This window comes from Rhinoderma darwinii, chromosome 9, assembly GCF_050947455.1.
Source record: "Rhinoderma darwinii isolate aRhiDar2 chromosome 9, aRhiDar2.hap1, whole genome shotgun sequence".
Lineage (NCBI taxonomy): Eukaryota > Metazoa > Chordata > Amphibia > Anura > Rhinodermatidae > Rhinoderma > Rhinoderma darwinii.
In genome coordinates this window covers 89,652,618-89,669,392 of record NC_134695.1, presented here as the reverse complement: position 1 = coordinate 89,669,392, position 16,775 = coordinate 89,652,618, and the positions used below count along the sequence as shown (strand labels likewise).

The following is a 16,775-nucleotide window of genomic DNA, read 5'->3' as shown; positions in this document are numbered from 1 at the left end:
TTGGAGCAATGAATCGGTTATAATGTTTTACATACCCCTTACGTTAATCAGCTTTGTACCTGTATTATTACACTTCATCAACCTCATTTTCATCCCTTCTTCTAATTTGATTTCTTAAGATTTTGTTGTCTGCTTGAAACTCAGGGAAACCGGGCTCTTCATTTACCTTTTTGTACAACATTTCCAAAACGATTACAACAACTAATTTGTGTCCAGTTGATTTTCAAGAACCATCCATCACCCGGACTTTAAACAAATTTTCCCCGGCAGCCGCTAATGGTTCCGTCAGGTCGAGTACATGAAACTCCACGTGTGATCCAATTGTTTATCTGTTCCATTAACATCCTGCTCAGATCTTTAATCTCTTTTGGGACTTGGCTTCTCCCCCGGATCCTCATCCTACGGTCACTTCTCTGCCATTGACCTTGAGAAACGCATTAGCGACGCCCGGCGTGAGATATTAAAAGCACCGCGTGAAATAATGAGAACAAAATGATTTAGATGGCAGACGGCTCGACTTACATCTTAAGAAATTAAGTTATTTATGACATTTTAAGATCCTTCCTCCTTTCCGTAGCCATTTAATCCGGTTGGAACGTAAGCGTCCGCCGGCAAGTCTCTAATGACCATCAATAACATCTGTTCCCGTCACCCTGTCTGCTGAGTGGAAATCTATCACAGGCCTCTACTTCTCATGAGGAAGATCACAATTGGCATGTTTTATTGATGTAACTGGTACCTGTCAGTTGCTCGGGGACGGATCTGAGACAAAGACGTAGAAGATAAAAGGGGCCAGTCATTTGTTTTGCAGAATTACCCAAACCAGTAATGTGTGTTTGAGCTGTAAATCGCCAACCGTTCCGTCTCCGCTCCCGCAGTTTCTTTGAAGGGGAAGCAGACCGTTTTTGACATTGATGGTTTTTAATGAAAAATCAGCCGATGATCTCAACCCCTAGAGGGCCATCAATTAAAAAAAACAGCAACAACAATGTTTTCATTTGACACTTTTTTTAAAAATAAAAAATTCTTGCAGAATTGTGGATTCTGTATTTTTCAGCGTTGCGTTGTATTCAAAGATACTGAAACATTTTATTTGATTTATAATAAAGTGGCGGCACTTGTGTATGGAGAGAGAGCCCCGTTCTTCTTTGAACCTGCCATTGGGCAACCCCCTCCACACAATCAAATAAACTTTTACTCCAAAAAGTCAGAGGGTGATGTCGCCCTTCTCTCTCGTATGCGGTGCAGAGGGAGCAACAGCAATTTGGCTGTTCTGTCCTAAGATGGTGCATGAATCGGCAACGGCAAATGGCCCAATTACGTTCTGGCGCCCCTTTGGCTCTATGTACCATTATGACAAGAAACCTTTATTTTTGTGTCTTCCCATAAGCCCTTGCTCTGCAGTACTTCCCATATCTGGGTAATAGGACTTCTAGTACGGCTCATCCTGAGCTTCCTGGTTCATCCGAGCTGCAAAACTAGTAGAAGTGATTTGACGTTTACACAGCCAGAGATGTAGGGGAGAAAGAGGGAGCAAATGGAGAATTTACCGTAACTCTAAAGGTTTCTATGCCGTTCAGGGAATGCGGAAAGCTGGGTGACACAGCAATGGTTGCCATTTAGTGGGTTTTTATCTTTTGGAAACATTCGTATTTTTCAGTTTCTCGTATGTAAATGTGACAATTAAAGAAAAAAAAAATTTAATTAGAAATTTTACATAATGAAAATATAAGAATTTAATCTACTTGGATCCTACAGCCGTATTGTTCATGTGTGCTCAGCACGATTATATTTATATTTGAGCAGACATGCAAATTAATTTTAATCTGCCGAGTACAAAATAATAATAATTTGGTTATGTAATGTATCGGAGGAATGTTACGCGTGAAAACAAACACGGCGTAACACTGCGGCGTAATCACATTCTAATGGAGGGGGATACACGCGGCACTAATAATAAATTCCTGCAACACTGAAGAAGCCGATCAGGATCAGGATTCTGCTGTATAATAATTACAGTAAATAGAGATAATTACACCCGCTGATACTGAATGTTTGTAGCAATTAGAACGTAACATACAACACTTGTCAAGGAAGGAGCACACACGAGCGTGGAAAGCCCCGACTTTTTAATAGGCCCATTTTATAAATATTTTTGAGTCCGAAAGATTTTAGGGTTTGTGGTCCATATGAATGTGCTGATGTAAGGGTGCGTTCACATATATCCGTTGCATTAGCATCAGTTTTTTTTGTCTCTCAAGTGATTACAACTGATGCAAAAACTGATGCAAAAATGTATCAGTTGCCATCAGGCTTTTTCACAATTTTTACTATAAAACCATTGGTTGTCGTAAGGCCAAGTTCGCGCTAGCGTTGTCGCAAGGCTAAGTTCACGCTAGCGTTGTCGTACAGCTAAGTTCGCGCTAGCGTTGTCGTACGGCTAAGTTCGCGCTAGCGTCGTCGTAAGGCTAAGTTCGCGCTAGCGCCGTCGTAAGGCTAAGTTCGCGCTAGCGTCGTCGTAAGGCTAAGTTCGCGCTAGCGTCGTCGTAAGGCTAAGTTCACGCTAGCGTCGTCGTAAGACTAAGTTCACGCTAGCGTCGTCATAAGGCTAAGTTCACGCTAGCGTCGTCGTAAGGCTAAGTTCACGCTAGCTTCGTCGTAAGGCTAAGTTCACGCTAGCGTCGTCGTAAGGCTAAGTTCACGCTAGCCTTCGTTCGCTAGGTTTCCGTTTTTTGATGGAAGTAAAAGTGCAGTCTGCAACACTCTTTGCTTCCGTGAAGAAAAATGGATACCTAGAGAACGAAGGCAAACGGAAAGCAAGGCTACTTGCATTTTATATATACGTCCGTAATTCCGACTGGATCATTATACAGCTATACCGCTTCCTCGCAGACTTCGAATAACTTATTCTCTATATACAATTTGTCTTTGGTTTCTTCAGAAAAACTTGAGATGGAGAGACCAGAAGAAAATACCTTTTGGCCCCATAATAGTCACCCTAACGATTGCGGGAGAAGTGATTTTCGTAGATTGCAGCCCGGTCTGTTACTTAGGACGTGCTCAGTGCTTTGTTCTCGCTTCTGTTTTTGGAACGGATTTATTGAATGACCCTGAGCTAGAGATTCTCTGGCTTTATTTGTTTTGTGCCTTGGTATATTCTGCCGGAGAGATATATCGTGTATATAGCCGAGTGGGCGTCTGGGCCCTGCTGGAAATTACTGGTGGAGATAATATGTTAGGAAGCCGAGTCGTTTTGTGGGTTTTTCTCGTGATAATGTTTTGCTTGGTCATTGACCTTCCGAGCTGGAAGAATATAGAAGATTAAGACATTACTTAGAAAGCCGGCGGCGCTGTCAAGATAACCCGGTCTACAGCCCCGGCACCGAGACACGTAGAAACCTCATGCAGGAGACGTCTTCTGGGCTCCGGCCCTCATAAGCTTCTCTGTCCCTGGATAAAGCCCAAACTCACATTCGGTTATCAGGGACTTCTAACTCAGGATTTAAAGAGCATTTCATGATAAGATACGAAAAAACTTTGTAAGTGCCCGACCCCATTCTCTTCTCTTTAGGTTTTATAGAGACAAAATTCTTTGGGGTAATTTATTATTCTTTCCTCCGCAGAAAAGTCGTAACGATGGGTATTACGTGCGGTTTTGCGTGCGCCAAATCCGCAGCGTAATACAGTACCAGCATAGTCAATGAGATTCCAGGAATTTTCATGTAAATGCTGCAGTTTTTTTCAGGACTGAAATTGACCCGTGGTTTGTTTTTTAGAATCCGCAGCATGTCAATTTATCTTGCATTTTTGCTTTGCGAATTCTATCTGCCTACTGCAAAGGAAAATCGCACCAAAATCCGCTTCATGAAAACGCGCCAAAAACCGCACCATTAGATGCGACTTTATCTGCAGGATTATGTGCATTTACCTGCGTTCTTGATGCAGGTTTTCTGCATCAAATTACACAACATGTGCATTCAGCCTTGGGGTCAGTTCACACGTTGCGTAAATACTGCGGTTTTTCGGCTACGGAATTCGTTGTGGAAAATCCACAGTAAATACAGTAGCAGCAAAGTGGATGACTTAAAACAAATCTCATCCACGTGCTTCGGAGATACTGAGCGTAAAAAACCCAGCATTTTGCGCGTGTTGCAGTTCCGTATGTCATCAGTGTTTGGTGCGTGTCTGCGTTATTTTCGCGCGTATGCCACCCTTATGTCACGCGGTTTTGACGTTTACAAAATGAAATGAAGGTTTTCTTTTTCCCATCATTTCTTGAGCAACTGTTGCGCGAATCACGCACAGCACACGGATGTGTGTCCGTGTGCTGTCCGTGATTTTCACGCACCCATTGACTTCAATGGGTGCGTGATGCAATAAAAACGCTCAAGAATAGGACATGCAGTGAGTTTCACGCAGCGGACACACGCTGCGTGAAAAACACGGAATGTCTGAATGGCCCCCTTGACTTGCATAGGTCCGTGCGACGTGCGTGATTTTCACACGCGTATCACGGACGTGAAATACGCTCTTGTAAATAAGGCCTTAGGCATTGAATCGAGTGGCAGGGCGCATGCGTGACCACCGCTCCATTTAAACTCCTCCTCATTGCAGTTGTGCCGTGAGAAGAGTCTGGGAGCTCAGGACCCCCATTTTGGTGAGCAGTGGGTGTCCCAGCGATCAGACATTTATCACCCATCCTGTGGCACAACCCTTCTAAAGGCCCTTTTACATGCTCGTTCCCAGTAATTGCTCTGTGTAAACAGGGCAGCGATCAGCAGATCAACGAACAAACTCTCGATCATCTGCTGGTCGTATCGTTTTAAAAAAGTAAAATAATATCGTTGTCGGTAGCCCATCTTGGTGTGTAAACAAGGAGACGCGCTGCCGACCTGATAATAATGTATGGGGACGAGCGATCGGAGTAACAACCGCTCGTCCCCATCCATAGCTCCGTGTGACAGGAACAAACGAGCGCCGATCAACGATGGTTCTATTTTCGGCATTCGCTGTACCGGCCTATTGTCGGCCTGTGTATAAGTCCCTTAAAGGGAACCCGTCACCAGCATTTCACCTATTAAACCAGCAATACCTGGTGGTAGTGGGTGAAAAATCATTTCTATATAACCTAGAATTGTCTTCTTAGTCGGCGCCGTAGCTTTAGTCTTCAGTTTTTTTGTGTTCCCACCCCGTATGCTAATTAGCATAAGAGTCAGATCTTCATTCATCAAGCCTTTCCGAGTTTACTCCGCCTCCTTACTTTTGATTGACAGCTCCTCGCCTTCCCCCAGCACACACAATCCCGCGCTTGATGCCCTCTTCTGGAGTGCGCGCAGAAAGGGACACCGGATTATTACGATAAAAGGTATGAAATGTTTGCAGACCGTTCTTTACAGCCGGAGGAGGAGTTTAGGAGAGGGGATAACGGCAATGAATTTTTGATAGCAGCGGCCAGCGAGGGATAACTAAAAATAAATAGGTGAAATGCTGGTGACCGGTTCCCTTTAAAGAGGCTCTGTCACCAGATTATCAAACCCCTATTTCCTATTGCATGTGATCGGCGCTGCAATGTAGAGAACAGGAACGTATTTGTTTTTTTTTGTAAAACGATAATTTTTGGCCAAATTATGAGCAATTTTATATTTATGCAAATGAGCATTTCTAATGGACAACTGGGCGTGTTTTCTCATTTCCAACTGGGCGTATCTTGTGTTTGTAACATCTGGGCGTGTTTTGTGTTTGTAACATCTGGGCGTGTTTACTTGTTTTACTAGCTGGGCGTTGTGAATAGAAGTGTTTGTCAGCATCATACACTTCTATTCACAACGCCCAGCTAGTAAAACAAGTAAACACGCCCAGATGTTACAAACACAAGACACGCCCAGTTGGACATAAGCGAAAACACGCCCAGTTGTCCATTAGAAAGGCTCATTTGCATAAATCTAAAATTGCTCATAACTTGGCCAAAAATGATCGTTTTAAAAAAAACAAAAAACGTTACTGTTATCTACATTGCAGCGCCGATCACATGCAATAGGAGATAGGGATTTAAGAATCTGGTGACAGGTTCCCTTTAAGGGCTGTAATCTAATAATCCACTTTCTTCAATAATATGCATGCAATAAAAACATAATTGAAATTAGAAATCATCCTAAATATTGCCCTGGTGTAATGCAGATTGGTTACAGTCTGTGATAGTTTCGTCGTTCTTCAGAGAAAAGAAAAATTGCTTGCAGCTATTTAATTAAAGATGGATTAACTAATAAGACAACGGGCCAATCAATCTGCCATGGAATAGCAGTGATCTCATTAATAACTTGATAAAGGAAAGTTTGTGGTTCAGCTGAAGAAAATAAGCATGTAGTGCGCTGCGCAGACTGAACCTCCGCAATGTGGCGGTTTATGTGTGGCATGATACTTGTTTACATCTAAAATTCACAAATTATTTTTTTTTCCCCTAACGTATATATCACATTTATATATTTTTTAGCTTCATTTTCTGCTCCAGGATTAAAAAAACATGACTACATTCTTCCAAACAGCGCCACACATGTTCACAGGTCCGATGTGGTATTGCATCTTAAAGGGGGATTCCCATTAAGAACATTTATCACCTATCCTCAGGATAGTTGACAGATGTGTGATCACTGGGACCCTCACAGATCACTAGAACTGGGGTGCCTAGTACCCTGTTCCGCCTCACCGTGCGACCAGGAGGATTTTGAAAGGAATGGTGGTCGAGCACGTGAGCTGCAGCTCCATTTAAAGTCTATGGGGCTGGCTGAATGAAGCCGCGGTTGAGCATACGTTTCCAACATGTCATCACCGTGAGAAGAAACTTAACACGGGAACCCCATTCTAATCGGTGTTGCCCCCCGTTATCCTACGTTTATCATCTAACCTGTGGATAGGTGATAAATGTTCTTAATCGGGAAAACCCCTTAATACCATTTATTTTAAAGGAGCTGTGCACCAATACCAGACACAACCCTTGGATAGTTGTGGCCCTGTTGCTGGAAGAAAGCAGATATTTTTTATCTAATCCCGCATATCCCCTTTAAATTTGTTGCAGATTCAATCCTCGCCTGTGCTCTTTTGTTGATACATTGTTGTTGTTGTTTTTTTTTTAAATAAATGTTGTCAGAAAAAATATCTGAACTTTATTTTCTTTTGTTCTGGGGCCGCTGTCTTAGCTGAGAATTATTGTTCGTATAAATGAAATATTTCCCTGTTTTTGCGGTCGGTTCTGCCACAAGAGTTTAATAAATATTGTATCGGGGAATCTATGCAGAGCAGGGATGATAAATAGATGCAGTTCAGCACAAATGGCTTCATTTACAATTTTTTCTTCTTTTTTCTTCTTTATATTAAGATACAAGATTAATACGGTGAGAATCTGAGTGATGATAGAAGGGCCGGACGCCACTTGTCTTCTGAGATTATGTGCACATATATATATATAGTCGTGTAGATATCTCACCGACACTGACCCCCATCTGAAACCTCCTCCACACATTAGACCCCACCTAGGGTTAGGACGCTCCCCTTGTGTGTGACAAAAAACATGATCAATGTCCGCTATATTTGGATGTAAATTTTTGCAATCATTGGATGTGCTCAATATTCTCGCCAACACTGCCTGGGTCTCGAAAAATCACATACGGCCGGGTTAAGAGGCAGGTCATGAGCGTGAAATCTGATTACGTGGATTATACCTGCGTGGAATGGGCTCGATAGGATGGGCTCAACCAAGAACGTGATCAGCTAGTGGATGAATAATTATGGACTGTATGTCCTAGGCCCTGCTGGGAATCCTTCTCGGGAGGGACAGAGGTCCATAAATTGTAGTGGGGAAGCTCTGGGACAATTTCCCTTCAGCACACAATTTTATTCTCTCCCAGAAACAGCGCCACCCTTGTCATGAATGGATCGGAGCTGTAATATCAGGCACAGGCCGTGGGCAAGAGTATTTCTGTTTCTGGAAAAAACACTCTCTCTGACTTAGTAAAGTGGAGAGTCGCGTCCATTACAGCTCCAATATCGCTCAATATGAACAGTGGATTATATTGATAACTAGTTATTTTAAGGGGTTTCTCGTCGTGCTCTCTTTTTCCTGCATCTGCTCCGAAGACAACTTTTTGCTTCACCTCATCAGCAACATTAGACCAGGGAATCCAAACTGGACAACCCTTTTTAAATAGGCCGATACGTTCAAAGTCCTTCCTTTCCGATGCTGAAGGTCCATTGTTTCTTTGAAGAGGACCTGTCGCTAGGTCATATGTGTAGAACTAGTTTACTGACCTGAATATTGTGGTCTCCCTGATTTTAGCGGTTTCTCTTTTTTTTTTCCTGGACCCCTTTTTTCAGCGATATGACCCACTGTTGTGTTGACGCCCTATTTGATAATTTGCTATAGTTAGCCAATGGGGTGGAGCTACCGTAGCTTGCCTCCCTCTGATTCTGACCAATCAGCTTGAGAGTAGTTCACGTCCTGTTGGCTAACTACAGCAAATTATCATATAGGGAGCCAGCACAATGATGAGCCATATCTCTGGAACAGGGAGTCCAGGAAAAAAATCAGGAATCAGCGAGACGGTGCTATTCTGGTCCGTATACCAGTTCAACTTATATGACCTAGTGACAGGTCCTCTTTAAGTCCCAGTTTATTAAAAGTTGTCCCAGTGTCGGATTAATAGGAAATCCTCGAATAGTCATATGGTTCCACCATCCAAGGTCAATCATTTTAGGCCAGCTGCTGGATGCTTTAGTACTGTGTTCAAGTGGGGTGGAGGGTTTGTAGACTCATTGGCATGATGGTCCTATGGTCAGAAATTATTAATAACGTTGCATCCCATAGGTCCAGAGGATCCTGCAATGTCAGAACCAATCAGAGCAGAGTTTTAGGCCAGTGACATTTGTTTTTTTAATAATCCTCATCTCTGTAGAACTGGCCCCCTCGTCCGCTGCACTTGCTCTGCTCAATAACTTACATTCTGACAGTTGTTTTTGGGAAATGTTAATTTATTTTTATTTTTTTGTCAATGAAATTTATTCCTGGTATATTTTTAGTAAGACCAAATATAGTAACCGAGCGTCTAAGATGAAATGTTAGAAGTGTGAAGATTCTCGCGGCGGCCCCCGTTTTCCCCAAATAGTTTATTTATAATTGAGTTACATGAACGTCATTGATCTGAATCTGCAGAAGATATTCTGCGACGTTGACGCCGTCTCTGTTTTCTGCTTGTGGTCTGTAGATGAGAACGTATTCGGATAATTCCTGTAATTGAAGTATATTCAGACATAAATATTATTTATACAGCATTAGAGACGATGGAAAAAATAATCACCATAAATGTGTATATAAATTGTATTTTTTATTTTTGTTGGTCTAGTCCAGCGCTGTGATTTTAGACATCCCTTCCTTGCTGTGTGGGGTAAAACCGGCCGTACACATGACGTAGCCATCAGCAGAACACTCATTTGGGCAACATGGATGTTTGGCTCAGTCAAGCGTGAATGTCTATTTTAATGGGGAGAGGGGAATAAGTCGCTGCCAGAGAAAGAAAGGATCTGGCATGTTAAAATCTTACATCCCCGATCCCCCCTCCGCGACATCTGCAATCGGGGAGAGTCCCAAAGTCGGCCAAATTTAATGTGTGTGGTCAACTTTAGGGAGACGTCAACCCTTCTGGTCATAACATAATTTTAAAGCTGTGCAGACAAATCGGAGTTTTATTGGTAGATCCCTTAATCTGCCCATAAACAGCAGCTATTGCTCTGGACTCCCCCATATACGTTCATTCCCGGCCGAGCCTTCATGTGTTTTAAATGGGATGAGGGGAATAAGCCTTATGTTGAAATCCAATCCTTTCCATTGACCTCTGCCATCGTGGGACAGTTGGGAGGCACTATAGACCGTACTTGGGCGGACCCGTCAAATTTGGGGGTTCAGTCGACTTTCATCTCCTGTCAGGGGTACATAAATGGCTGTAATTAGAAGCATTTCTTCCAGGCCGAGAATAACTCTATAATACGGCGTCTGATGCATCATGGCCCTCTTTCTTTATAGTGTGGGAGTCATTATAAGACCTCCATATGTCTCTGTATGGAATCGGAGACTTATTGAGGTACAATATAGCCCCATATTACTATACTCTGTACAACTCGCAGCTTGTATGGAGCCGTAATATGGCAATGATCGTGCGACCCCTGTAGTCGGGAAAGTGCGGGACTTCTCTTTATCGGGTATTTGGTTTTCCAGGCTTTTAGTTGCCAATTAATTTTATTGTATTTTCTGTCTGAGGAGCCAGAATCCAGCTCTTCAAAGCCCTTTATAGAGGATTGATATGTTTTGTATGTGTTGTCACTTTGTTATGGTGATCTCCCGTTGTTACCACCCTGCAATAACACACTACACAGTTTGTCTCTGTTGTTCGGAGAAGGTAGTGTCAGCGCTGACGGGCATTGGTGCTATAATTAGTTATTTTGTAGACAGGTGCTCAATACACCTCTCCGGGCTGCCGTCAAGATTTGAGATTTATTTGGTCTTTTTCATTCCTTTTTATCCCTCCCCCTCCTTATATTACATCTACATAACAACCGTCCTGCATTGTTACAGATATGTCGTTTATACGTTTTGTTGAGGTTTCAGCTTTTATAGGGATTCTGTAATGTTTTACATGTATAAATGAGCAAAAAATATTCTGCACTTACTGATGCATCCCCTAGCCCAGATCTCAGTAATGGCGGCTGCATGGCCAAGTCTTTGGGTCTTGCTGCATATTTTGACATTAATGAAGACTGGACAAATGGGCATCCTGATCCCAAGCCCACGTCCTGGCCCGGGGATAGAATTGACATATACAATATTTATTACACAGATTGATATGTTGTAATCCAACTGTGTGTTATAGCGATAGACCCGGACTATGGTTGAATTGGGGAAGGATGAGTGGCATATAATTATAGGGTTACATACAGCCAGTAGCCTGAGGCACAGAGCATTAAGGAACTCTACTAAAGTCTATTTCACCACCGTAAGCTATGTGAGTGAATGAAAACTATTTTTCTCTGTTATCAGCTATTTCTGGCTGGGGAAAGACTGTAGTTTTCTATATGGGCTGGCTGGAAGCTAATAGTAAGCTCTGCCCTGTGTTCACTATTTTGCCTCCAGTGCTGAAATCCTCTTGAGACGTGTGGATGATATCAGGGGCTCAATTTATAATCTACACTTTTATAGTTTTTTTTTCTTAAGACTCTTCCACTGAATGAGTCCTGTAAGTAGTGGAAACTTTGCACTGTGGATAGATGGTAGGGCTGGGCAATTATGACCTAAATCAAAATCACGATAAATTGAACATGTAATCTCGATTTACGATGATTGAACGATTATTTAGGCCACGCCCCCATTTGCATGCTACACCATTGAATTAATATTTATCCCCGGAGCCTGCTGTATACTACCGTATATAATATGCCCCCTGACACTGCCACCACACAGTATATTCCCCCCATAGTTCTCCCCACACAGTATAATGCCCCTATAAATGCCTCCATACAGTATAATGCCCCAATAGATGCCCTCCACACAGTATAATGCCCCCATAGCTAACCCCAGAATATAATGCCTCCCATAACTGCCCTCCACACAGTATAATGCCCTCATAGCTGCCTCTACATAGTATAATGCCCCCAAAACTGACTTTCATGCAGTATAATGCCCCCATAGCTGCGCCCCACACAGTACAAGGTCCCCCATAGCTGCCCCCACGCTGTATAATGCCCCCACAGCTGCCCCAACAGTGCCTGATAAATATAATAAAATACATACTCACCTAATCCCATTCCAATGATGAGTGGAGGAGATCCCTCTGCTCCTTTGGTCTGTGCAGCTCGGCGTAGACAGGCGCGATGACATCACTGCCTCGCGTCCAGCCATACATAGTGAATGCTAGAGCAGGGATCTTACGGCTCCCTGCTCTACCATTGGATTCAACAGTATCTGCTTCCTGAAGATGCAGGAACAGTTTAAACCGGGAGAAAATAATTGATAAAACCGAAATTGGCAACATGATGTCTATTTAATTGCGCTGTATTTCGATTTATTTTTTGATTAATTGCCCAGCCATAGTAGATGGTGTATGGCGTTCAGGCTGTCTACGAGAAGAGACTCCAATAACGATATATTAGGGAATTGTTACTTTAGTGATTCCCTGTTAAATTCTACAGAGGTGGAGCGTCACCTTAATAGGTTGTCATAGTTTCATCATGGATGTTCCTCACTGCTCTGCGCCTCTTGTTGATGCCTCGGTTTCTTTTTTACATTATATTGTCCCGTGAGTTCCTTCGGCTTCACATTTGCTGCGGCTGTAATTGTAAGAATCAGACACGGATTATTTGCAAATGTTCTCCCGTCCCTTTCATCCCCGCTCATTAATATTTGTGAATATTTCCAGCCCCGGGGACACAGTTAAAACGCAGGCAAATTTAGATTTAATTTAACCTGGTCTGTTCTGGTTCTTCAAAAATAATACGAATCCGTGGCTCCAGATTGTGTTGAGCCTTCGTGAGCGCAGGGTTCTAAGATGGAATTGCACTTACGATACAGAGAGTTGGGATATGAAGTGTAGCCGGAAATGTTGTGTCTTACCCAAATGTTAGGGCCGGTTTCCCTGCCTTCTTTGAGTGGACAGACTCTTCTTGATGTGATGTTTGTTCTTACGTTGGTGTATTTGCTGCTGCCCTGATATCTCATAGTGCTACCGTATGTACTGTAGCCTCTGAACCAGATCTGTGTCCCCCTCCCCTACTGCTCCTTCTTCTGACACATAATGCCTCACAGAAACACAGCCAGAGAGAACCTGCAGCTGCATCCCCCTCTTCCCTGTCTACTATTTACTTATTATTGGGGATTAATTTTTTGGTCGCGGCCAATGTGAAGATTTTAGAACATTTTGAGACAGCCTGCCGGCATTAAAAGGGGGACTGCAGGCTGCTGGAAGGTGGGGAGATGTCACTTACCTCGAATAACACATATTACAACATTTCGTATATTCACATGTACTCCTGATACATGCAAAAATAATTATAATTATTTGTACGCTTTAAAAAGTCATTGTTATACACATTAGTTTCCAAATAATTGAGACTAGGGCTACATGTTGATTTTCCTTTTTTTCCACGCTTGTCCAAAGCCCGGACAGATCGCAGCAGCATTGTGAGCGAGACACCCAACGTTGCTTTGGCCGTGTGGCCAGTTGCGTGTCGTCTGGGTCTAAGAGGAAAATCCTCCGGGTATTATGTCGTTACGACCCAGTTTCCAAATCCCCTCAACAAAATGTCATACTTGGCTGGAGACAGGGGGGTATATACTGTAGAGGTATCTCCTGTGACGACTGTTGTGGAGTCATTGGAGAAGGAGCCCCACCTCAGGTTTTCTCATCTCTCTTGGATGGTGTGAACATGTTCAGGGCTTTCACAAACCACATCCTATTAGGAAACAATGGCGGTGGGAATCGCCCTGAGAGTAACATTGGAAATTAAGAAACAAGTAAGCTAAGGCATTTGGGTGTATGGTGGTGGAACCAGGAGGAAGGTCGCACTTCTGCTATGGGCCCCTTCTAGAGAATGAAGCTGGTATTACACGGCCCGACGAAGACCGTGTAACTAAGCGACGATCAACGAGACAGCTGGTTGATTGGCGCTTGTTTGCTCCTTTACAAGGAGCTAGTATGGGTTCGCTCGTCCCCATACATTTATATCATGTCGGCAGTACATCTATTTGTTTACACACGGAGATGTACTGCCGACAACAATAGTAGTTTCAGTATTTAAAGAGTCTGTCACCACAATATAAGTGCCCTCTGTCCTACATAATGTGATAGGCGCTGTAATGTAGATAACAGCAGTGGTTTTTATTTTGAAAAACGATCATTTTTGAGCGATTTTAGATTTATGCTAATACGTTCCTTAATAGGCAACTGGGCGTTTTTTTACCTTTTTACCAACTGGGCATTGTACAGAGGAGTGTATGACGCTGACCAATCAGCCAATCAGTGACCAATCGGCGTCATACACTTCTCTCCATTCATGTTCATTTGTACTCAGCACAGCGTGATCTCGCGTGATCATGCTGTGCTGTCACATACTCCCACATTAACTTTACTGAATTGTCTTGAGAGTGAATAGACATCGCCTCCAGCCAGGACGCGATGTCTATTCACAATCCCGACACTTCGGTAAAGTTTGTGTGGGACTTAATCACACAGCACAGCGAGATCACGCTCGTTCATCGGCTGATCGTTGTCCTGTTTACACAGGGTAATTATCGGGAAGAAGCGTTTTGTGAACACTCGTTTGCCCGATAATTGGCCAGTGTAAAAGGGTCTTTAGGGTCTTTTTACACCTGCCATTTTTGGTCGTAACCACGAGCGCCGATCAACGAGACATCCATGTGCTGTCCGTGTTTCACACATCGGTTGCTAAAGGATTACACAGGAAAAAAAAAAGTAAAACCAAGAAGTACTTGCCGATGAAAAAATGGATGACACACGGAAGCCACACTGACGCAACACGGACTGTCATTAGCAAGAAAAATGGCCTGTGTTTTGTAGATGCAAATCGGACCCGCTCTTCTGTAGGAGGCCTTAGGCTTCTTTTAGCATTAAAGCGGTTGTCCCTTAGTTCAATATTAGATTTCTCTGTCAGATCACGCGGCACAGAACATATTTTCAGTTAGACAAATGATGTTTTGATCTAATAGAGAATCTAATATTTAATTGTGAGACGACCCCTTTAATGCTAACGGTTATGATAATGAGGTCTGGCTGAACACCTGCTATGTTCTTTTTTAATTAAATCTACAGATTAGATCCCAATTTACTTAAAAGTGACAAACGCTGGTCTAGAAACGACAGTACTTCCGCCATAATGCAGCAAAATATTGTAATTAAAAGAGTATTAATGTAATAAAACAAGGAGCAAAGAATTTTTTTCTTTCTTAATTTTTAACGTGAGTTATTGAAGATTTCCCAGGAGTTTTTTGTCCTTTTGTTCAGAAGAATTTTCTATCATTGCTATTTTCTGAGCGCTGGAGACGAGGGTGCTCCACCTATTCATTGAATGTCGAGCCTGCGTGTCGCAACATTTCTTACTCCAAGTGTTTTTCTAAAGTAAGCCCCAGATGTCCAGATACTTGAGACTCCAAAAGCACGCATGTCAGGAATATTATTATTATTTTGCTGCTCAATATACGCTTTGTGTGTTTATATGCCCGTAGCCACAGTTGGGCGCCATGCACATGATCATAGTTTCATCTGTAATTATGGGTGAAATTGCGGACCCTTTAAATTTGTGTCGTCCACGGACACCTTTCTGTATATTTACGGATGTGACTCTGGGCCGTAGAAATGATCCTCAAAATATAGAACACGTCCTATTCTCGTCCAATATTGCGGCACACACTCCCCATAGAAGTCTATGGGCACTTCCGCAATGGAGGACGGCTACGTATGTGTTTCCGTAGTCGCCAGATCTGTATCTGCGGACAGTAAAAAAATCTTGAAGTCGTTTGCATAAGGTCTTAAAGGGGTTGTATGAGATTAGAAAAACATGGTTGTCTTCCAGAAATTGCACCGCGCTTGTCCATGGGCTGTATGTGGTACTGCAGCTCCGCCCCATTCGCTACAGTGAGACTGAGGTGCAATACCAGACACAGCCCATAGACAAAGAGTAGCGCTGTTTCTGGAAGACAACCATTTTTCTATAATCTCATATAACCCTTAAAAATCTTGACTTTTTTTTTGTGCCTCACAAGGATCAGCTTATTGTCAAGGCACACTTCCAACATGAAGGGACTGTCCAAAGCTGACAACTCCCTTAACTAGTGAAGGCTATTCTTCAGACGCAGATCCGGGTCGCCAAAATGTGTGTATATACGTATTAAAAGATGGCCGCACAATGTCTGTCCAATGGGGGTGTAGATCGTATAGTAGATACTTAGGCTGTATTCACACGTCACAGTAAATTAGCATTTTTTTTGCCGCAAAATGGCGTGGTTTTGCCATGATTTCCCAAAACCGCATATAAAAAAACAAAACGCAAATTGATTGCTGTGTTTGGTATATGTTTTCCTTGTTTGGACTTTCCCCCTCCCCTGCTGTTTCTTGTATACAGTTATGTGGTAAAAGCCGAACATTGCGCCATAGAGCTCAGCTGACAATAAAGCACTTCTGATTTATACGAGCCAAGGGAGTGTTTCTCAAGATACATTACTTCTTCTCTGGGAAATTTTTGGGCACGCTATTGTAAATGGACATGTATACAGAGTATCAGCTGAGTTGTGGCGCTTTTCTATTATTACAATTTTTTTCACCCACTATAGGAAATTTTCTTGTACAAAGCAGGAATGACAATTTTGTTTTAAGCCTAAACTCTGACTTTACACTGCAACCTTCTGTGATATCGTGAATACAGTGACCATATTAAGCAGCTTTGTATTCAAAAATATATCCGAACACTGCAACAGTTATGCCCTGGGAATTAGAGGGCGCGCTGGCTCAATGAATCCCATGAAGGTTGTGCGAATGTCCAGCATGTGAGAAAAATGTTTCCAATATTAACCAGTAGAACTGTGAATGCAGCTCTGGAGTATAATAACTGATGTAACTCAGGATCAGTACAGAATAAGTAATGTAATGTATGTACACAGGGACTCCGCCAGCAGAATAGTGAGTGCAGCTCTGGAGTATAATACAGGATGTAACTCAGGATCAGTA

General features: G+C 42.8%; 1 protein-coding gene and 1 long non-coding RNA gene across 3 annotated transcripts in view; one reads left to right on the top strand and one right to left on the bottom strand.

Moving 5' to 3' along the window:
• The window catches only part of PEPD (peptidase D), a 297,439-nt gene that overhangs the window by 198,343 nt on the left and 82,321 nt on the right, over window positions 1-16,775 (top strand). The window lies entirely within an intron of this gene.
• LOC142661159 (uncharacterized) overlaps window positions 9,392-16,775 on the bottom strand; it is a 44,042-nt gene continuing 36,658 nt past the window's right edge. Inside the window, exons 2-3 of the long non-coding RNA XR_012850654.1 lie at window positions 12,243-12,366; window positions 9,392-9,966 (exon numbers count right to left, since the gene is read on the bottom strand). This is a non-coding gene — a long non-coding RNA (uncharacterized LOC142661159). The remainder of the gene's footprint in view (window positions 9,967-12,242; window positions 12,367-16,775) is intronic.